At 43.9% G+C, this 23,164-nt stretch overlaps 1 long non-coding RNA gene across 1 annotated transcript; it reads left to right on the top strand.

Annotated features, from left to right (window-relative positions):
• The first annotated feature begins 20,278 nt into the window (after positions 1 to 20,278).
• Positions 20,279 to 22,154, top strand: LOC138973978 (uncharacterized). Its single transcript, XR_011458257.1, has 3 exons — positions 20,279 to 20,710; positions 21,167 to 21,264; positions 21,933 to 22,154. It is a non-coding gene; the product is annotated as an uncharacterized lncRNA (long non-coding RNA).
• The last annotated feature ends 1,010 nt before the right edge of the window (positions 22,155 to 23,164 follow it).

The raw sequence follows: 23,164 nt of genomic DNA, 5'->3' as shown, positions 1-23,164 counted from the left end.
ATGGCGCTTGCCAAAAATGCACCAGGGGCCTTGCACGTCTTCTTTCTTTTATGAAAATCACACAAGTGGACATTTACACCCATGGCTGGAGCGATTTACTGTCTTCATCTTACCTCCAAAATTTAATTCCCAAGGTTAGTTTCTTGGCGACTTGGCTTTCTTGCCACCTAGGAGAGGCTCTTGCAAGAAGTATCAATAACACTATAAAATACCCGCGCCCATAAACCTGAGCCTGAAAATTCAACATTTTCGAAAACGGAGATAATGTATTCATTTGAATTCATTGTCATTGAAATTGGATTCACATAAAACATCGACTAATAGCTTTTGTATTTTCTGAATGTGCCTTGGTAATGTTTTATCAGCACTAGAAGGGGCTGGTTTTTGTCCTTAGAGTTTTTGTGACACGCATTTGAAATTGATGTAGCCTTTTTGGGATCTGGAGAAGAAAAGGAAAAAACAAGTGCAAATTAACATAATCTAATCGTGAAATACTTGCGATGAACTTTTTGTTAAATATTTTTTGCGAATGTTAGCGGATGTGCGAGTCTTTCTGTCTATCTGTCTGTCTGTGTGTCTGTGTGTCTGTCTATCTGCCTGTCTGTCTGTCTGTCTGTCTGTCTGTCTATCTATCTGTCTGTCTGTTGGTCTGTCTGCCTGTGTATCTGTCGGTGTATCTGTCGGTCTATCTGTCGCGTCGGCCTGCCTCTGTGACCGTGTGGTCATGTCTTAGGTGATTGTCTATACAAAATGATGCTACCTCGTGGGTTTATGTTTATTATGTACCTTGCCTATTCAACACTATGTCTTGCCTATTCAACTGTGTGTCTTGCCTATCTACCTGTCTATCTATCTGCCGCAGTGTGTGGCCATCATACTCTTGGTATCTGTTGCTGCATTTTGGGATCAGGGAGACTCGTAATGAGGTGGGTCACCATTTTGTGTACCAGCCGTAGGTACATGGTAGAAGCTTGTGTGTCTTATGTTTGATTGTAAACTGTCTGTCTGTCTGTCTGTCTGTCTGTCTGTGTCTGCCAGCCTGCCTGTCTGCATGTCTGTCTGTTTGCTTGTCTGTCTTTCTGTCTGTCTGTCTGCCTATCTGTGTGTGTGTGTGTGTGTGTGTGTGTGTGTCTGTCTGTCTGTCTGTTCGGCGTGTCTGTATGCATGCCCTTCTCTTTGTCAAATGAAGAGCCCTGTGAGTCTCTCTATCCTTCCAGCTAGCTGACAGTATCTTTGCGTTTGGATACCTGTCTGAATACTGTCTCATTGTCAATTACTGTATCTCGATGCCTTTGTTTCTGTCTGTTTGTCTGTTGGACATTCTTTGTACGTTATCTGTTTTCACTGGTCTCAATGGTCTGTCTCTTTCGATGGTTGCCGTCCGTGTGTGTGTTTGAAGGTCTGTGATGGCATCCATGTCTGCTGCACTAAATTGTGGAGTGTGTTTCGTGTAGTTGCGACATTGCACACATGACTATGTGCATTCTACCTTAAAAAAAAAGGGGGGGGGGGGGTAAAGTAACGAGGACAAGTACCTGGAGATGAAGGTTGCGTGGGGTAAGGGGCATGAGGGGGTGGGGGTGGGGTGGGGGTGGGGGTTGGGAGTTCGAATATACACTGCAGACTCGGGCTTCGAACCCGTGCCAAAGAAAGTGTATTTGAGCATCTGCGTGCAAGCCTCACAATGTGTTTTTGCGCACTCACATGCACACATACACGCCACACTGGACAGAAACAAAGCAGTAAGTTCACGTTGCCACACAACTTTACCTGCCATCCACAAAACACAGGTGCGAAAGAGGACAGAGGGGAGGGCAGGGGTGGGGGAGCAATGCAAGCTGAGCTGAGGATGGGGGCTTGTGAGGGGGGGGGGAAGGCGGGGGAAGGCTAGAGTTTGAGCAAGGGATAGATCACCCCAAGGGTCTGGGGGAAAAAAGGGATCATCACCAGCAAAAAGGGGACAGCCCCTGCCCGGGACCCCGGGGCCAAATCTCTCTGTTTGAACGAGTGAAATTTTTCCCACGGACACCGCGCTCTCCGTCCCAGGGGTAGCGGGGGTGGGGGTCCCCCGTCCCCCCACAAAATATGATCCTCCCCCATCGCCTGTATTTCCGCCACTTCCTCTGAAAACACCGCTCAGATCCAAAGCACACAGCCATTTTATCATACAGGATGCACAACCCAAGTCTTCCCCGGGGGGGTCGGGCCTGGTAGGGGTCAAGGAGAAGGGGGAAAGGGAAGGGGGTGAGGGAGTTGGGGAGGGAGTTGGGGAGGGGGCAGAGCTGATGGAATGAAGGGGGGGGGGGGTGTTTTAAGGTTGACTGTGGGTGGGGGGTGTTTTAAGGTTGACTGGGTGTGGGGGTTGAAGGTGGGTTCAAACCTAGAAGCTCAGGTGGGCGGACGGAAGACATTTTGTCTTTGCTTTGCGGTGTTTCATGATATCGACACTTGTTTTAAAATTTGCATTTGAGTTTTGCGATAGGACAGGGGCTCGGTGGGTTTGCAAAAGACCGGAGAGGAAAGGAGGGGGTGGTAGGGGGGTATGGGGATGATAGTGGGGGGAGTTATGGGGGAGAGGGAGAGGGGAAGGCTTTTTCCTAAGCTGGGTATTGAATGTTTAAGCTTGGTAGATCCTTAGAGAAGGTCACTGTGATCCTAACTTAGCATTTACAATATGAACCTGTGCCAAAACGTGCTTGTACCAGCACCGTCTGTGCTTGGTTGCGGTACACTTACATTTGCCCACTAATATTGACCGATTATACTTCGAACAGCTTATTATAGCGATTTAAGGACAAACATTTTGCTTTCAGACAGGTTAATTTATGTACAAAATGATTTCTTTAAGATGACGAAGTCTTTGGGGAAGCAAATCAATGGCGGCCGGAAGGGGGGTAGAGGGCTATTCATGATGCCACAAAGTCAGTATTGCACCTATGTGGATTCTCTTCTGAGGAAACCAGTGGGCACATTTTGGTATTCTTGAGTGAAAGTTGTTTATTTTTCCATAGAAACATCAAGTCTGAATCTATCTAAAGTGATACACATAAACACTCACACCTCACACTAAAAAACCACCCCTTTAAGACAAGGCATCGGATGACAAGTTCAAACAGTAAAGGCAAGATATTTGAAACATGGTAAGGAGAGGCTAGAGAACCCAAAGACAAGGCAAGACAGTGCAAACCAGAATAAGGCAAAGCAGAACAATATTGGACAAGGCAAGCAAGACAGGACAAGACCCAGGTTAATACAAGACACAACCAAGACAAGACAAGGCAAGAAAGGGTTATACAAGGTAAGACATGCAAATAAAGCAGTATCAAGACGAGGCATGGCAAGACAAGGCATGGCAAGACAGCAGGAAGTCAACAAGACAGTATTCTCTGAACACAATAATGACCCTAACCTGTATACAGAACTTTATGCAGGAACACCACGATAAGCTTCTTAGCTTGTTGCTGTTACCTGTGTGTTTTGTAAACATGTCATGATTGTAACTTTTGTTAAAATAAACTTATATTTAAACCAACCGTTATACGGATTGAGGTCTCTGAACAACGAATCTACGGCAACACATTATTAGTTCACAAGTTAAAAGTATAATGACTTTTAAAGACACAGTCAAAATCAAGATGTTTCAACGTGAGAAGAGTACGAGGTAACAAAAAAAGAAAAAAAGGCAATTAGATAATTAGATATAGTAAAACCAGATGCAACACAATGAGACTGTTGTTCAACAACGCTATCTACTCCTGGACGGTATGACTGACGTGAATTGTGTATACACATGTATACAACCACAAGTGCACGAATAGGCTTGTTACACAACATAACCTCGCATTGACTGCAGACACTTAAGGTGACTATATATATAGCTATTAGAACGAAAACTGCAGCTTTGGAGGACTAATTCAAAGAACACGCATGACAGTATATTTACGTATACCACGATTATTTTTTTGTAAATTACAGAAAACAAACTCGTGTGGTCTTGCTGACCGACGAAGCAATCCAGGACAGAAGAGAGTTGAATAGATGAACTACTTTAGAACGTAAGGTGGGCTGCGTCGTCAACGCCCAGGTATTAAAGCTGCTCATTCATCTTGGTGAATGAATAAGCTACAGTACAGCTAACAACAGCTGTCATATTTCGTTAGGGGCTCAGCTCACATATGTAACTTCAGCAGGACCGACGACGCACTGCAGATTATCACAGCCCGCTTCACGTTGCATGAAAGGAAAACAGGCCAAGTACTCGTCATAACCCCTATCGCGGCATAAATAATATGCAGTGCGTCGTCTGTGCCGCTGAAACTGAGCAGGTATATTCTGCCCATTACGTTTGTCGCGCTTTTCCCTTGAAATCAACAGCCCCTGTCCCAACGAAGCCTTGGTTTTAAACTGTCCAATATGAGCCCTGCCCCTCGGCACGATTTGTCCCCATGGGGTTAGGAGCCGGGAGACGGGGGTGAGGGGGGGGGGGCGTAAGGAGGGGGGGGGGGGGGTTGAGGGAGAAGGAAAGAAAGAGAGGTGTAGCAGGTAAGGGACAAGACGCATCCTGTGGCCAGTTTGCCTTCGCCACCTGCGCTGAAATGTTTCTGCGTCCAAAATATGCTGCGGCTGTTTACAGGCGCTGGTTGACAAGCAGACGCGAAGTTGTCCCCGCTGCACACAATAAAGTGATCGGCATGTCATCACTGCGCGCTTCACGTGCCTCGCCATCTAAAGAGGGGGCGGGAAACAGGTGGGGGGAGGGGGGGAAGCAGGTCGGCAGGACAAGAAGAGGGATCAAGAACAAAAACTTGTCAGAAAAAGATAGTAAGGGAGGGGGTAGGGGGGGCAGGGGATGGGGATGGTCAGTTTTACACTGAAAAAAAGGGGTGGGGATAACGTGGGCATCTAAGATTAATTTAACTTGACCAGTTTAATGTTGCGTTCGTTGAAGGGGGAGGGAGGGGACCTTAGAGAGGGGGTGGGAGGGGTTTGGGGTGGTCAGTTACACGAAAAACAGGGGCGGGGTTGAAATTAAAATCGAAGACTTATCTCAGACCAGTGTGTTGTTGCGTTCGTTGTGTTTTTCACACATAAACTCCAGCGATAACAAATGTCCCACTTCTGCTAATACTGATTGTTGGGAAAAGGTGACTGAGAGGGAGGTTTGGGCTAGGGGTGGTCAATTCTAGTAAACTGAAAACAGGGGTGTGGGTAAAAATGAACATCGAAGATTAGTTTTTAAATCCGTTTGTTGATGCGTTCGTTGTGTTTTAAACACGTTAACTGCAGCACTGGCAAATGCCTAACTTTTGCTAATACATGTAGTGACTGTCATTAAACTAATGAAAGCAAGGGGAGGGAGAAGGGGGGAGGGGGTCAGTTACACTGAAAACAAGGGTCGGGATAACAAAGACTGACATCGAAGAGCATTTTCACTGGACCGGTGAAAATAATGTTGCGTTAGTTGTGTTTTTCACACGTCAACTCCAACATGACACACATGAAAAATGTCCCTCGTTGTCTGTAGTGGCGGCAGCAACCTGTGGACCAATGGTCGATCGACATTATTTTGTGTCCTTAAAATTTCTTGGTATATTTTGGCTCATATTTTGACGATGAACTGCCTCTTATGAATGCATTCTGTTTGTAGTCCGGCTTGTTATAGTTGAAGTTCTAACATGGTCATCATTTACATTTCATGTCAGTCACACCAGAAGTTCAGAAAAACTGCAACAACGCTTATGTTATTATTTGCGGCTGAAAACAGCTGAACGCTCTCTTATAACACAAATACACGATCCACTGCCTTCAAAGCATCTTCTTACAGAGAGGGGTTTGGGGATGGGAAGCGAGGGATATCAGAGTAATGGTCAAAAATTCAAGCGCGAGTCAAGAAGTGCAAATATTTCCAAATGATTAATTAAAACTGAGATTTGCTCTTGAGGGGCAAAATGTACAGGCATGGAGCCAAAATGCCACTCCACTAAAGTTGAAAAGGTGATTTATTCTGCCGAAAAGGGCATGCTTCCATCGCTGACCGTCTAATACACGCTAAACACACATCATCGCACGAGTCAAATACTTGACGGACACAGAACAAAACATTAGCACCTCTTTCTGTGTGCGCGGGACATGTTCGAGTTCGTTTTGGCAAAACGCTTTTTTTTTCTTTAAAGCCAGAGATATGTTCAGCTGTGCACTACTGACTTAATAAATACTGCATCCACATAATAAATTACGCTTTGTTTATTAATAAGGGCTGTTCAGAGTATAAGCATGTGTTTTTGACTGTTACACCCCGTAGAACGCGTCAATGTTCAACTAACATAACCGTTAGGGTTAGGTTTGGTGCTTTATCAATCGCCTTCATTGTACAGACTGATTTTACTCTAACATTTGCTCAAATAACTGAACATTGTACAGTACTGAAAATGTTCCATGTATGCTGCTTGTTTTACGTGGGTTTTTTTCCAGTCACAAATCCCATTCTTTGTGACAACCCAGCTATGCCTTGCTATACCTGCGAGTAATTTGACAGTTATGTTTTACGTTATAATGTAATCTGTGGAGCCTGCTTTCAGAAACTGAGATTCTGTGTTGTAGGACCAAAAAAAACTTAAACGAAAAGTCCGAATATTATTAATATGCGATGTGTCAAACGAGTCGTAACAAGTATCAGGAAATTACAATTATTACTGTGCCCGCGTATGAATTAATGTAAGCATTCCAAAGCATGTTCAGCCAACAGCTTCATCGCCATAATATCATGATCAATCAAAAACGGGTTGCCAAAACTAATCCCTATTACAAAAGGGAGGCGGAAGTCATAATCTTTGCCAGCCGGTGTCCACATATTAATGAAACGTCATCATCACGTGAGTCAACGTCATCAGTCGGTCCAATATCGTCTTCAAACAGCTTCATCATGATGTTTCAACAAGCGGACATTTGCCAAAACCGTTGCCACTCGGGGGCAGTGTATGTGCAGAGAAGTCATAATCTTTGGTGTGTCCACAGCGCGTCCAGCAGCGGTCAACACTCAGGACGTTTGTGGACCTCCCCATCTCCACCACACAACCCCCTCCCCCCCCCTCCCCCTTCCCCCCCCCCCCCCTCCTTCGTACCACTCTGGACCCATAATCCATAACGCCAGCTTTCAAAACTAGCATCAGAGACTTGGCTGTGGATTTTTTGTTTTGGGTTTTTATTTGAAAACGAAAAGGGACTTGCCTTGCAGGATACAAATCAGAAACAGTGCCTGTTTAAGTTTGTCGGCAGACGATCGAGTCTGCAGAGTTTTGAAGCACATACTCGAAGGTTTCGATGAGCTCGTTGTGTGTGTGTGTGACAGAATTCTTGTTCCACGTCCTCTTGCCAGAACACGATGGAAACAGTCGTCTGTCCGCATCGTTCAGGTGTAGGTTAAGGACAAATTATACCTGCACAGAGTCAGCGGCACAGACGACGCACTGCATATTACTGATGCTGCGATAGGGATTATGACGAGTAACCTACTTGGCCTGTTTTCTTTTTACGCAACGTGTAGCGGGCTGGGATAATACATGCAGTGCGAGGTCTGTGCCGCTGACTCTGCGCAGGTATAATCTGCCCCTTATGGGTACTTGCAGCAGACGTAGCCTGCCAGCACTCGGCAGAGGTTTAGCTTGTTTAGGCCTCCCTGAACTCGCTTCCCTTGTGCTGAAGACATGTGTACCTCAGACAGGCTAGCCGAGGAACTTGTAGAACCCCTAGACGACACCGCTGTCAGCTCTACATTGTCCACCGAGCTGCGGAAAAAAAGGTGGTATACTGATGTACTGTTGGGCGTGATCCGCCATCCCACAAGTATTCAGTGTTACCTTCGGCGTCTTCGTTCGAGCCCGACACGACATCGTACAGCTTCACTGAGCGGCCCCGAGGTGGACATACTCTTGCACACCAAAGACCCCCCAAGAGTGTCCGTGACATGGGCTTTCCCTACTATCTATAGCCTGTTGTCGGTAGAGATACATAATTATCCCTTGTCGAGCAAATGCTCCCAGTTGTCCATTTCATCGCGTTAATTCGAAAATGTAGAAAACTAAATTTACCAATTGATGTGCAATTGGATCTTTTTGAGAAGTGTGTACATCCAATTTTGCTGTATGGTTGTGAGGTGTGGGGATATGATTCATTAGACATATTGTCAAGGTTTCACTTGCGATTCAGTTTTAAAAATGCTTCTTGATGTATATAAAACGACACCCACTTGTATGGTGTACGGAGAGCTTGGTCGTTACCCAATTAGAATTGAGGTACAATGTCAATTACTGGTTTATTGGTATAAACTGATGAAAGAAATGAACGATGGTGCGAATAAGATGTCTTGTCTAATGTTAAAACTACATTTGAGGTTGTACCATGATTGTACAAAACGTTAAATTGCCCTGGTTGTCGCATGTCAATACTATGTTAAATAAGTTGGGTCTATCATATTTATGGACAACTCAGAGTCTTGCCGTCTCAGGTTTTAAAAACGTTGTAAAACAAAGGATAAGAGATCAATTCCTGCAGGAATGGAACACTGACGTGAATGCCAACAGCTTGTGTTTTAATTACAGAATGTATAAAAAGGATTTTCGTCTGGAAAGGTATTTGCTTTGGTTGCCAAGGAAATTCCAAGTTAAATTAGCAAAATTTAAAACAAGCAATCATAAGTTGCCAATACATCAGCACAGATTTTTTAATGCCCCTAGAAATGAAAGATTGTGTGATATGTGCGATAAAAATGAATTAGGTGATGAGTTTCACTATTTGTTCATTTGTACCGACGAAAGTATAGTGTCTGAAAGAAGAAAATTAATTAGTCCCTATTACCGATCTCACCCAAATTGTTTAAAATATGAACAGTTAATGAATTGTAAATCTAAGATAAAACTAATGAAGCTAGCAAGATTTGTAGCCCATGTTATGATTTTAGTATGTTAGCGTTACATCTAGTTTCTTTATTGGTATGTATATGTATGTAATGCATGCTTTTGTTTTGTTTTGTGTCTTTATAAAAGATGCATGGCACCAGGCGTGAAAGGCAGTAAGTAATAATGGTATTGCCAATTTATTTCGGCTGTATATTATCGTTGTCCGCTTAATGTATACATATTATCTGTCTGATTTCTTACCTGATTTTGTTAAACCTATTTTCTTTTCTTTTTGTTTGTATGTATGGAAGTGTATATTGCCAATTTATTTTGGTTGTTGCATTTGTCCGCTCAATTTGTATACATATATTAACTGTCTGATTTGTTACCTTTTTTTGTTAAAGTTATATCTTTGTTTCAAAGCCCTCTGGGCCCAAAACAATAAAATACTTGACTTGACTTGACTTGACTTGGAAGGGCATTGGATATGAAAACCTCGTGGTGGTTGTACTCGGGGAGCTTCACTTTTCTGAGGGCCTCTCTCTGCTCGCGTGTTCTTGTTATGGATATACAGTGGAACCCCCCTTTTAAGACCCCCCAATTTAAGACTTCCTCCTTTTTAAGACCTTGCTTTTTCAGATTTTCTGTTCAAAACCCTTTTTGAGGTCTTAAAAGGGGGGTTCCACTGTATGAGACCCCAGCCTATGTCTCCACATGCACGTACTCGGTGTAACTGCACGTCCTGAGCGTGTAGGCTTACGGCTTTGATGATCAGTTTGTTCCACTGCGGTGCACTCGATTTCCGTTCGATATCTGTCACTCAGAAACCCAGAGACGGTATCCATCTCCCACCCCCGTGTCACCACAGTGGCACGTAAAAGACCTCGGTCATTCTGCCATAAGTGCAGATGGCTTTGCCGTGACGGCGTAAAACTTGAATTTCTCTCTCTGTCACGCAGTCTCGAAATTTTTGCCTGGTGTCTGTCTATGTGCCTTTGTATAGCTTTCATTGCGTTTGGAAACATGTGTGCATACTCATAAGTTGGGTTGTGTTGGATTTTTTTTTTCCTGAAGCTTAAATCGCGGTTTGTGATATTGTCTTGTAAATGTTGACTTCGATTTTTGTGTCCTTTTTTTCTGAAGCCAGTTGTGTACGCCCAGAAGAGTGCGCAGGGTGTAAGGGTGAGCTATTACGTCTGCGTTATATGTATTTGAACGACGTCACACTTGACGTAACTGAGTCAACCGAAAAATAATGCGTTCAAAAAGAAGAGTTTGGAACTGCAATTTCTATTAAAAGCATTTACCTGAGGGACGTGTCAGCCTGAGTCACGCAGTTTCAAAATGTAAAACTTAATATCCCCCAAACCACCATCTCAGTTTTCCTCAAAGCCCCTCTCGTCTCCCTCCCTTCTGCTGCCCCACCCCTACCCATTCCCAATTTTAAACAAACAACTCCGATAACGTCTAATGTGAAATTCATAGATCAGTAAAAAATAAAAATTAAATTAAAAAATCCAAAATATTCAGTGGCTTTACCGCTGCTTTTATCTGCGCACCTCTGACATTCGATCCTTCCTTTTTGCTAAACGAACACCAAGAGAGAAGCTAAAGCAGGATCGAGAGTGCAGGTTAGGTAAAGGGGAGACAACACCGATCTGGGTTGACTGAGACATTGAGAGGAAATTTAGCTAGGTGTGTCTCGGTGCACTTTAAACAGTATCACTACAACGTCAACGTCTGGGTGTCTCGCTCGCCATTTGTTAAATTCGGGGAGAGGTTTTTTGAGGGTTTGTGCAGATGTCAACTTTGTCAGCAAAAAAAAACAAAAAAACTTGACTCAATGTAACAAGGAGAAAAGAAAGTAAACAACAAAAATAAAAGAAGAGGTGTTCCGAAAGATAAGATTAATTAATGCCGCAACTGTTGTAACTTGAGTTAATGACAGAGGTGAGAATTTGACAGGTGGTTCCTGTTTTACAAACGAAATGAAAGAAAAAATAAAACAAAAAGAAAGAAAAAAGACAAACAAAACAGCGTAAACTGTGTGATGCATTTCAAGGTTGTGTGACCCCGGTAAATTCGAGGCTCAAGTTTAATTTCCCTCTGTACAAAGGGTAAAATATAGGGTTTATCATCTGATCTCTATCTATACAACGGTTGAATACGAAAAACCACCGAAATTTAGTCTTGAAAACGGGGAAGTCTCAGAATGAATTTACAGACAGAAATAGACACCTATAGAGAAACACAGACAGAAAGACAGAGAGAAAGACGCAGAGATAGAGAAACAAAGACAGACTGACAGACAGACAGACACAAATAGACAGCGATGGAGAGACAAAGACAGAACGATATACTGTAGAAAGTGGGGGCGGATGGGAAGAACGCTGGGAGCTACCATCATGTAGCTATAAACAACACAAAAACAACATAGTACTATAGTTTGTGTTATGTCCACCAACAAAATAAATCACGCACGCAGTCCCAAACAGTTGAGGACTGTATTGCGATTAATATCCTCACAACCTCATCTCGTGCACCTGCAGAGCGAGGAAGTCAGGGTCTTCTCTGTCCCATGGGAAATCTTGTCTTTGGCGGAAGGAGATGGAAATGGGGAAGGGAGAGAAAGGGGTGGGGGTTGGGGGCGCAGGAGGGCATGGGGGTGAAATCGATGCGATCCTCCGGAGGTGGCTGAGTTCATTTTAATCATCTTTGTCTCTCCGCTACAAACACGCCATACAACTTTCATTTGTCTTCTCTCTTCCCTCTGCTGTCAAGGAGGAGACGAAGAAAGGCAAATTTCACAGCGGACCGGTATAGGTTAGTCGCCAAATAAAACCGAATGGGCTAAACTCCATTCTTCTCTGAATTAAAACCAAGCTTCTTCTCCTGGCTGGTCAAAATGATGGTACAGTTTCACAAAGTGACCTCATGATATGTGTTATATATCATTGTATGTATTTATTTATCTATTTTTGGGAATTCACAAACTAGGTGAGTTGCAGACACTTCTAAAAGTTTAAACCTTCCATTTAAGGGTGTGAAAGTGTATTTTTGTTTGTTTTTCATTCAGGAAAAAAATGGCAATATTGGTCTAAATTGTCAGCAATAAGTAGACGATCATTAGTGAAGCCATCTTAAGTATTTTTCTTGAAGAGTAATGAAAAGCAAAAGGCGTGTGTCAGATTTGTTTTTTTACAAATGGCAGCATGCCTCAATGGTATTATCTTCCACTTGAGTCAATGTATGAAAAGACGTGTGTCTGAGAAAACTATGTAAATGTTGAAATTAACAGTTTCCGTTTAGTATCAGGTCCAGGTGCAAACGTAATGTGAGCCTACTTAAAAAGTCTGCAAGTAGTATCCCTTTTGCCAATGGCAATCATATCCAAATAGTATATATATAGGATGCTATATACTGATTGACATAACGGAAACCTATCTGGAAAGCATCATGTCCAAAGTGTAAAGTATTCAACTATAATTGTAGTGGTTTCTTCAACAGTCGTGATACGTGAGTGAAATCTTTCTTCACAACACTAATAAATCGTACTTCTATAATTAAACGTTTCATAAATTACTTTCTTGTTGTTGGTGGTTTTTGTGTGGGTTTTATTTGCACTTGATGACTCCTTTGTGCAGGTGGAAGTGGGGGAACAAAATGAATTATTGTACATAATGGTGTGTTTAACTTGTAAAGCCATTACAGAGAGAGAGAGAGAGAGAGAGAGAGAGAGAGAGAGAGAGAGAGAGAGAGAGAGAGAGAGAGAGAGACAGAGCGAGAGAGAGAGAGACAGACAGACAGAGACAGAGAGAAATAGAGAGGGGGGGGGACGATAGAAAAACTAATGAAACACGAGCAATGCAGTAAGAGTGACATGCTACAACCTGTAGCAAAAGTCGCCGCGTGACAGTCATGAGCGAACGAGAGAAGAAAACACGGGGATGACAAAGGGATTTGCTTTGGTCAACACACTTTTGGGCATGACTTACATCCCGAGCCTGAGAAAGCCAGCTAACTCTTTTCTCACCAATCTCTCAACTTTTTCTTTTTTTTAAAGCTGATTGGGGTTTTAAAAAGGTAGTCGGGGGGGGGGGGGGGGGGGGGCTGGGGACAGAAGAAGGGAGATAGTGAGGGAATGGTATGGGAGTGTTGGTGAAGTTGAGAAAAGAACTCGTTTTTAACAGGGTTTATGGGAGGTGGGATGTAAGACGGTGGGGGTGAGAACAAAGAGTTTATTAACTGGGCGGAGGTAGGTGGTTTCATACAGATTTAAAGGATTTGACATCTTCAGCAATGGCACGAGAGGCTACTCAGGAACAGAACTAGAATAAGATAGCCATTAGCCAGAATGTAATCACCAGAGACGAAATCACATACATACATACATACATACATACATACATACATACATACATACATACATACATACATACAAAGTAACATACATGAACAATGAGTCTTGACCTAGAATTTTGTTTGGCAGGCAGAGTTATTTCCCTTAGTGGGACTTCTCAAAAGCTTCTGCATTTTGGAAGAAAAAAGGTGTTTTTTATAGCGCCATGAAATTTGCGGAACGCATGCCATGGCAAAATGTTGTGATGCACGTGCTACAACAGGGTCCTGGCTATGAACATCGCTCACCAGCTTGTGTTTAAAGGTTGACACGCTGACACAATTATGCACAGTTGCAACATGCCCCCACGAAGAAAACTGAGCTGGCTACCAATCAAAGCACGCATAACATATAAAATAGCTACCCTGTGTTACCGTAGCCTTCACGACGACTCTGCCCCTTCTTACCTGTCTTCGCTCTTAAAGCCACACGTCCCCACACGCAACCTCAGATCCGCTGACGCAGGGCACCTTGTTGTCCCACGCATCAAACTGAACGCTTTCGGCAAGCGCGCCTTTATCTACACAGCTCCCTCTATTTGGAACTCTCTGCCCATGTCTGTCCGCCTTTCTACCTCTCTCCTCTCCTTCAAGTCCTCTCTAAAAACACACCTCTTCCGGCAATACTTCGACGCCTAGCCTGTTCAGTATCTGCCACATTGAGGAGAGGGGTCACTTGCCATCGTAGCGCGCTGTGGGCCGGCTGGGGACGGGTTGCTATTTCATGTGCCTGTTTCCTTGTTTATTTCCGTGTTTTTGTTCCTTGTACGTGCGCGCGATAGCTGTCGCGGTGTATGAGTGCGACTACACGTGCCTTGGCGTGTGTGTGCGAGTGTGCGAGGGCTGTATTTTGTATATTTTTATTTGATACATGTATAAATGTGTCTCCAGGAATATGTTTTGTTTTAATCTTGTGTCGATACTATTTAGTTCTGCCTCGTTATTAGCCATTGAGTATAACTGTTTTATCATCATTGCTTTGTTGTTGTTCTTTAGCCATTTACGTTGAATGACTTGTTATACATTGACATTGATAGTTTTATTCTTCTTCTTCTTCGTCGTTCGCTAGTTAGTTTTTATCATAAGAACCTTTTCAAATTCCTATTTATACATAAATGCATATTTTATATTGTAAAGCAGTATGCATTGTTAGAGGATTTTTTTAGTAGCAGTTTTTAAATGTCGAAGCTGCTTTTCCCATTTTTACCCAAGAGACCGACTGTATATTGTGTTATTGTATTTGTCAGACTTGAGTCCCTACACATGTTGTAATGCGCTTAGAGCCAAATATTTTTGTTTTTTGTAAGGGATAGGCGCAATATAAATACACTTTATTATTATTATTATATTATTATTTGGATAGAGGAAGGGCAAAAGGATGGCTACAAGACGGTGTTGCTGCCAGGCAAGTAGCCCAGAGGCTTGTAGTGGCTCCCTCTGTCATCATCAGACTAAAACAGAGATTCCACGCAACTGGAAGAGTGCAGGAACGACAACGTTCTGGTCGGCCCAGAGTCACCACACAAAGAGAGGATCGCTTCATTCAGAGGCAGGACATGCAACAAAGATTGGCTACGGCAAACAACATTTGGCAACGCCTACAAGCTACCACCAACACTGTTGTTAGTGGTCAGACGATCCGAAACCGCTTACACAACTTTGGCTTGCGTGCAAGGCGTCCAGTCCGAGGAACAACCCTGACTGCTAATCACCGAGCAGCTCGCCGAGCCTGGTGCACTCAACATGTGAGGTGGCAACGTCAGCAGTGGGCTCAGGTGTTGTTTGCTGATGGTCGCATCCGAGTGTGGAGACGTCGCGGAGAGCGCTTCGCAGAAGGCGCTGTTCTGGAACGACAGCGTTTTGGCGGAGGCTCTGTGATGGTTTGGGGAGGGATCAGCGCACGTCTAAGGACACCTCTGTACGATGTAGTGGGCAACTTAACCGGTGTCCGCTACCAGAATGAGATCCTGCAACCCCTGGTCGTTCCAGCCCTCCAAGCGATCGGCCCTCGTGCGATTCTTCAGGATGACAACGCACCTCCCCATCGCTCTGCAGCTGTAAACACCTTCATCCAGCAGGCCAGGTCATAGAGCACATGTGGGACGAGCTTTGTCGTCGGGTACAGCAACATCACCCTCCTCCTGCCAATCTGGGTCAACTGCTGCAATGGCTCCAGCAGGAGTGGAATGGAGTTCCCAGAGCATTCATATGCAACCTGATCCACTCCATGCGCCAACGATGTGTTGAATGCCTGACACACAACGGAGGGCACACGCGTTATTGACACTGATTCACATTGTTGTGAATTCCATTTTCGAGGGTTGTCACGTTTGACACACTCTAGCTAAATTGTCGCTGCCGCGTTCGATCTTTGCTTTGCTTGTCATTACTCCTTGGTTGTTGAATTATATAATTTTTTTTAAAATGAAAGAATTCGGTCTTGTCTGTTTTGTGTGGCGTGCTTGTAAAAAAGTGATCCTTAACTTTTTTCGAAGAGTGTACATACATACATGACTGTTAATGTGTTGTTGTTTTTTTTGTCTTTTGTCGTCGAGTACATTATTATTGTTATCTTCAGCAAGGTTTGAATCAGATATAAAATATTTGTTTTCTTTGTTTATGAAAGCTGGTGGTCGGCTGTTTATCAGTGGCAAGAGGACGCAACGAGAGTAATTCAAAACGATGGGTGTTTTAAACACATTTACTTTTTTGAGCGTAAGTCCCCTTGCTGCTTTACAAATTGAAAAGAGAATCCTGGTGCTGTTGTTTTGAATTGTTGTCTGGCAGGGTACAAAAATCATGGCAAGCAAAAGGCTGACAGCATTTTAGCGATAAGAAATGTGTCTAAAGTGAGTTCTGTCGCCTTAGATTAAAACAGCAGAAGGTTGTTGACATTCCTTTTCAAATTGTCCCAGAGGGTTTGAGGTGCCCTCGCTCCAAGCTCTCCAGCCCTTTGGGTTGTCTCCCCTTGACGGTGCCTCGTCTTTTATTTGTCAGGACGTGTCCAGAAACCTGACAGGGCCTCAACCTTTGTTATCTGTAGGGGGACGCGGTTGATTTCATTGGTTCTTTGAGAGAAAATGAAATTGTCACCAGAACGTCTTTGTGTTGACACGTTTTGTTTTCGTGTGCCTTGCAAGTGCCAGGAATTAGGAATTGATTTTAATGAGGAAATCTTCTTTGATGGTCTTTGTCCCCAGAGATTGAAGTTCATGTCCACAAAGCGTGACAGATCTCTGGCTGGCCGCTTTGCCTGATAGTGATGGGTGGTTGGTTCACGTGGTAGCAGACTAATTGCGTCTAGGTTGGCTGCAGGCTTGATTGGACAACCCTTGCCAACAGACCGTTTTCCTGATCGTAAGATACGTTGCGGTATTTAAATTTTGGCCTTTAATATTAGTGCTACCCGTACCCATTACGAAAACGTGTGCATTATGCAGAGCTGTAGCTGTACACGTCAGTTAAGGAATCCAGATTTCAGACGCTTAGAAGTTGAGGTGACACAAAGTCTTGGACCTTTATCATAGTGTATTCAGCAGAGTGGGGCTTGTTTGTGTAAGACAGCGCATGTGAGGCTTCTCCAATCTGATTGCAATAGATGCATCACACACACACACACACACGTACACACGAGCTCGCTGCCGTACAGGCGCAGACACACGCACGTACGCACGCACTGACGTACGCACGCACAAACGCACATACACACACACTCACACCCCTACCGACACCCCCCCCCTCATCACCCAAGTGCATCAGACATTACTATCATCCACCCTCCCCTTGCATGCCCCCTTCACTGCCCACTAACCTACCCGTTTACCGCAAATCCTGGCACCACAGAACCCAAAACCAGAAGATGGTACAGGTAATTACCCCCAGGAACTGCAGTGAAGCAGCAGCACCAATATTCCACTGACAACGGCCCCTGCTCCTCCTCCTCCTCCTCCTCCTCCTTGGCAGGAGATTTGCGGCGCGTGTTGACAGTTTGTCAACAATGCAATAACGGCCCCGAGGGGGGTAGGCCGTAAACAAAACCCTGGGCCCCTGGCGGCAGACAATTATGGGCCCATAATATGCTAATTCCCCGAGACTGACGGCCTAATTTGTCGGGACACAAATGAATGACAGTCGAATCATGCCTTTCACATTCCATGCGCCTCCTCTGTATCTTCCGTGCTTACGTCTCCTATCATTCTTTCTGCCTGCTTGCTGATGAAGATTGTTGGGTGGTGGGGGTGGTGGTGGGGGTGGTGGCGGGGGTGGGGGGTGGGGGTGGAGATGAGGATTCGCTTGGAGATGGAGGGGCTGGTGCCAAAATGGTTCTGCAAATGAGTGATTACCTGCCTGCCATCTTGAAGGTACCTGAAAGAGAAGGGGTTAGTCGAATGTTCATCTCACTTCAATGCTTTGAAGCCGGGTATCAGGGGTTAGTCAAATGGTCTTCTCTTTTCAATGGTTTGAAGGAATCAGAGGTTAATCGAATGTTCATTTTACTTGAAATGGCTGGATCAGGTGCTAGTCGAATGTTATCTCACTTCAATGGGTTTGAAGGTGTTAATGTTCGTCGAATATTCATCATTCCATCACCGTTTTTTGTTCAGCTGCTATACTCATCTAATGAATTTATTTTTGCATGTCCTAGATATCATTCTTTATATATATGGAAAATATTTGGCCGCAATTCATTGTAGTCTGCTAGAAGTTGTAGCATGTTTTATTGAAATTCGATGTCGTAACGTATACGGTCAGTAATCGCCATAGAATATGTTGTTGAGCCTCAGACAATGATGACGGAGATGCGCAAATGTCTGAGAACATGAACATCCTTCTATCTATGAAGGCTGTGTCAAAGTAAAGCTGGTTGATTTTATTTGCAAAACAAAAATATGTGTGTCATTATTATTGTTGCTTCGATGTGATCTCAACACCATGTTTGACTCACTCATCGATGTCGAAAGCTAGAGAAAATGACGTGATCTCAACTTGGGGTCATGATCTTCCGCTTTAAGTTGGGACTACCATTGTCTTAAAAACTTAGGCCTCTACGCCTATTGATTGAAGCTCTTGGTGATTTGTGAGGTAATGTGGCACCTCAGCCTTTCACGGAAGATCCTCTCTCCCTCGCCATAACCCTGTTGACAGTATATTGCTTTCATAAGGTCTCTGACCCTTGGTCATCCTCACTCTTCGTTCCCGTACGCGTGTGAGTCTTTATGGAATTGTTTATGATTACCCGTTTTAAACGAGGCCTAATTAATCAAACGAGCAATTAAGGTGTGCTCGAGGATCAAGGAAGGGGATGAAACCATCACGATCTGACTGCATGTTACACTGATACTCCGTTTGCTTCTCGATGTAAGCTGCCTTTTTAAATATACCCGTTTCAAGACACCTGCACACAAGCTTTTATTTTTTGAGCTATCTCACATTCTTCTTCTTCTTCTTCTTCTTCTTCGCTCATGGGCTTAGACTCCCACGTTCACTCGTGTTTTCAGCACGAGTGGATTTTTACGTGTATGACCGTTTTTAGCCCGCCATTCAGGCAGCATACGCCGATTTCGGAGGAGGCATGCTGGGTATTTTCGTGTTTCTATAACCCACCGAACTCTGACATGGATTACAGGATCTTTTCCGTGCGCACTTGGTCTTGTGCTTGCGTGTACACACGAAGGGGGTTAAGTCACGGAAAATCGGAAAAATCTCCACTCTTAACCCACCAGGCGGCAGCGACCGGAATTCGAACTCACGACCTCCCGATTAGGAGGCCGACGTCTTACCACCACGCCACTGCGTCCGTCTATCTCACATTTACAAGAAAACGCTCATGGGTTTCTCAGACATGAAAATTTAAGAAATTAAGGGTGGATTGTGCGAAGAGAATCATCATGAAGGACCGCACAAATTCTCTCTTCTCTTACTCAACTCGATTAAGGATATGGGTGGCATTGTTCAAATGTACCTACCTGCAAGCAAACCCAAAGTTATCTGATGGAAGCAAAATCAAAGAAGTTAAAATGAGCTGAAGAAAGGCATTGGTGGGAGGGATGTGTTGGGGGTGGTGGTAGTTGTAGGCAATTGCGTGAAAGCAAGAGGGGGGGGAGGGCTTAGGGGGAAGGGAGAGGGGTTGGAGGGGGGGGGGGGTGGAAGAAAATTAGCCTCGCTATGTTGATCGCACGCTTGCCATGCTTGTTAAATGACAGCACTGCTCCGCGCGGACACCTCTAATTCTTATCCCCGCTCCCCATCACCCCCCGAGTAGACAGCGCCATTTGCAAATGTGTCACCGTGCGCGCGCACGCACCGAATATGACGTGCACAAGAGGGTGAAGTGACGGCCCTATTTCTCCACCGCGCTCTAATCACGTCATGCCAGCAACTGTTGCCCGGGCTCTTGCTGTTTTGACGCTGAAAACCGTTCTCACCCTGACTCGTTGCACATCGTCACACTTCAGCACCAGGATAGCAGATCAGAGGATAGGAAAGGAAGAGAGAAAAGGGGGGCACAAACTTGAAGAAAGGACGACAAAAGATAAAGAGAAGGAGGAGGGAGGGGACGGGGTGGGGTAGTGTGTGAGAGAGAGAGAGAGAGAGTGAGAGAGAGAGAGACGAGAGAGAGAGAGTGAGAGAGAGAGAGTGTGAGAGAGTGAGAGAGAGTGTGAGAGAGAGAGTGAGAGAGAGTGAGAGAGAGAGCCGAGAGAGAGAGAGAGAGACGAGAGAGAGAGAGAGAGAGAGAGAGTGAGAGAGAGAGAGAGTGAGAGAGAGAGAGAGAGCGAGAGAGAGAGAGAGAGAGAGTGAGAGAGAGAGAGAGAGAGAGAGTGAGAGAGAGAGAGAGTGAGAGAGAGAGACGAGAGAGAGAGAGTGGTGGAGAAAGAGAGAACGAGAAAGAGAGAGAGACAAAAACAGACAGAAAAGGGGTAATACGGACAAAGAGATTGAGACAAAGGATGAGAGAGGAAGGGAGAGACAGAGAGCGAGAAAGACATGTCTGCCGTGTATTGGCAGAAGGCAGTAAGTCCAAATTTGGTAAAAATGAGATTTTCATATCATAATGCAGAGGGGAAAAAGGCGCATCTTGTGTCAAAATTTCTAAGATGTGCGATCAATATTTATGGACTTTTTGAAGAAGTAAGTCCACTAAAAAAAAATTAATCAAAGGATAAAAATCGGCAAATGGAAGCAAGTCCAGGGACTTTTGGTTTTCAGGTTTGCACTGGACTTACTTCCTTGCAAGCCTCAAAACGAGTTTGCATGGTTTAGCGCTCTATGTCCATTAGCCAATCGCGTTCACCCTTTTGTAATCCTGACTGCGGTTAACCAATCAGAACTAAGCTTATTGTATCATTATTTCCCTGGCCTTTGTCGGGGAAAATGGCGATGAGAGCTGCTGCCGACGTGTTCAACTATCCGAAGCAACAGTAAGTTGGTTTGTTTGTTTCATTTTTGTTGTTGGCAGTTTTGCGTTCCGGTCTGAAATGACTCTCTCTCAATAGGTGTATGGGAATTTACAACGACAACACTGATTTTCTGACTGATTTGGGTATTCTAATGTGCACTTGCATTACGGAGCTAGCAAGTAAAATGCCATAGTTCAAATGCCCATTTATTATAGTTTTGTTGTTGTACGCTACTTCTACCGTGACTTTTTGACTTCACTTCTGCTCCGTATTTTCATCATGATATTTATGGATGCATTTAGCATGTTTCTAATACAAAGAGATAGTTGTTTTGATCTAGAATGAGTGACTTGTGGTCTTGAGCGCTGACAGCGTGTTAGATCTGGAACAGTATGACATTATACTGGAGGATTGTTCTCCGGTCTCTTTGTGCTTCCAACCATCGGAATAAGTATTATGTCCTATTGTATTTGACAGAAATGTGAGTCGAAGTGGGACAGGCAGCGACGACAGCTGCAGCACACTGAGGGATACTCGCCACCACTGACCCTTTATGTTCAAGGGCCCAAAACAAGGTATGTTTCACTGACACAGCCAAAAATAGCGTGCAACATTTTTTCATTCCTTTCTTTTCTCGGGCTGAAGAGGTATATTTTAAAACGAGCAACATCTTTACATCATTTTCGTTGCAGTAGTATTGCCCCCCGCGGGTTAGGGGGAAGAATTTACCCGATGCTCCCCAGCATGTCGTAAGAGGCGACTAACGGATTCTGTTTCTCCTTTTACCCTTGTTAAGTGTTACTTGTATAGAATATAGTCAATTTTTGTAAAGATTTTAGTCAAGCAGTATGTAAGAAATGTTAAGTCCTTTGTACTGGAAACTTGCATTCTCCCAGTAAGGTAATATATTGTACTACGTTGCAAGCCCCTGGAGCAAATTTTGATTAGTGCTTTTGTGAACAAGAAACAATTGACAAGTGGCTCTATCCCATCTCCCCCCTTTCCCCGTCGCGATATAACCTTGAATGGTTGAAAACGACGTTAAACACCAAATAAAGAAAGAAAGTTGCAGTAGTATTAGTATCAGCAGCAGCAGCAGTAATCGTTTGTCATTATAGTAGCCCGGGGGGGGGGGGGGGGGGTAGGTGATGTGCGCGGGAGAGGAAAAGGATGATGTGAAGGAGGGTTGGGAGGAGATTTGTCAATAAAATGTCTCACTTTTGCTGCCTTTTTCATTTGACAGATGTGTAAGCGTTGCTGGCAGGTTGCAACTGCGAGATACAACCACCTCGGCTTGCAGGAGAAGAGGCCACAATGGAACTTGCCCAAATGAAAATGCCAGCAGCATACGACGGTTATGGGCCAAAGAAGAGGAAGAGGAGTAATACTGACAACTTTCAGTTTGACAATAACAGATGCTGAGCGCAGAGATGCAGAACGTGGGGACGAGGAGGGGGAGGAGGTGGGGGGGGGGGGGATTGTATGTTGTTTGTTAGTTATCAAAACAGGCTCATGGAAAAAAATCTGCGTCCAGTTAATTGCTGTAGTTGATAATTGTCATCAGTCGGATGGCAGAATGTCAGTGAATAGTTTTAGAAGGGATGTAGACTGTAACTGGGGTAGATGGGGTGATAAATAAATATACTACATCATAGTTTGCAGGTTTGTGGTTTTGTTAGTTGAACACTCAACTACAATGTTTGTGGACAGTGTGTGAATTACTATGTAATTCTACTAGCAAATGTAGCAAATGGTGTACAACTACAAATGTTTATATAGTTCATCACACAGTTTTCAAGACTAATTAAACAAATTTTGTTCAAAAGTGGAACACTTCAGCTGAAAGTCAACACTGCACGATAATATTGTTAACTCTGGTATAATGGCGGTTTGTCAAACCATTTCTTTTTGTCTTGCTGTTGCTTTAATTGTGTGTCCTTTGGAAATCAAGACTGCACGATTATCTATTGTTAATCTGGTATAATGGCGGCTTGTCAAACCAGTTCTTTTTGTCATGCTGTTACTTTAATTTTGTGTACTTTGGAAATCAAGATTGCACGATTATCTATGTTAATTCTGGTATAATGGCGGATTGTCAAACCAGTTCTTTTTGTCATTCTGTTGCTTTAATTTTGTGTACTTTGGAAATCAAGACTGCACGATTATCTATTGTTAATTCTGGTATAATGGCGGCTTGTCAACCCAGTTCTTTTTGTCATGCTGTTGCTTTAATTTCATGTACTTTGGAAATCAAGACTGCACGATGACCTATTCTTAATTCTGGTATAATGGCGGCTTGACACACTAGTTATTTTTGTCATGCTGTTGCTTTAATTTTGTGTCCTTTGTAAATCGTTAGTCAAGACTCAAACTCAATAAATAAAACGTCTTATTGTCAGATCCTGGATTCTAATTCTTATTAGCAAACGAAAGCGAGAAAGACAGTGAGAAGGAAAGAAAAGTGTGTGTGTGTGT

The sequence above is a fragment of the Littorina saxatilis genome, linkage group LG1, assembly GCF_037325665.1.
Source record: "Littorina saxatilis isolate snail1 linkage group LG1, US_GU_Lsax_2.0, whole genome shotgun sequence".
Taxonomy (NCBI): Eukaryota; Metazoa; Mollusca; class Gastropoda; order Littorinimorpha; family Littorinidae; genus Littorina; species Littorina saxatilis.
The sequence above is the reverse complement of the archived record's forward strand: the minus strand, read 5'-3'. Positions and strand labels throughout refer to the sequence as shown.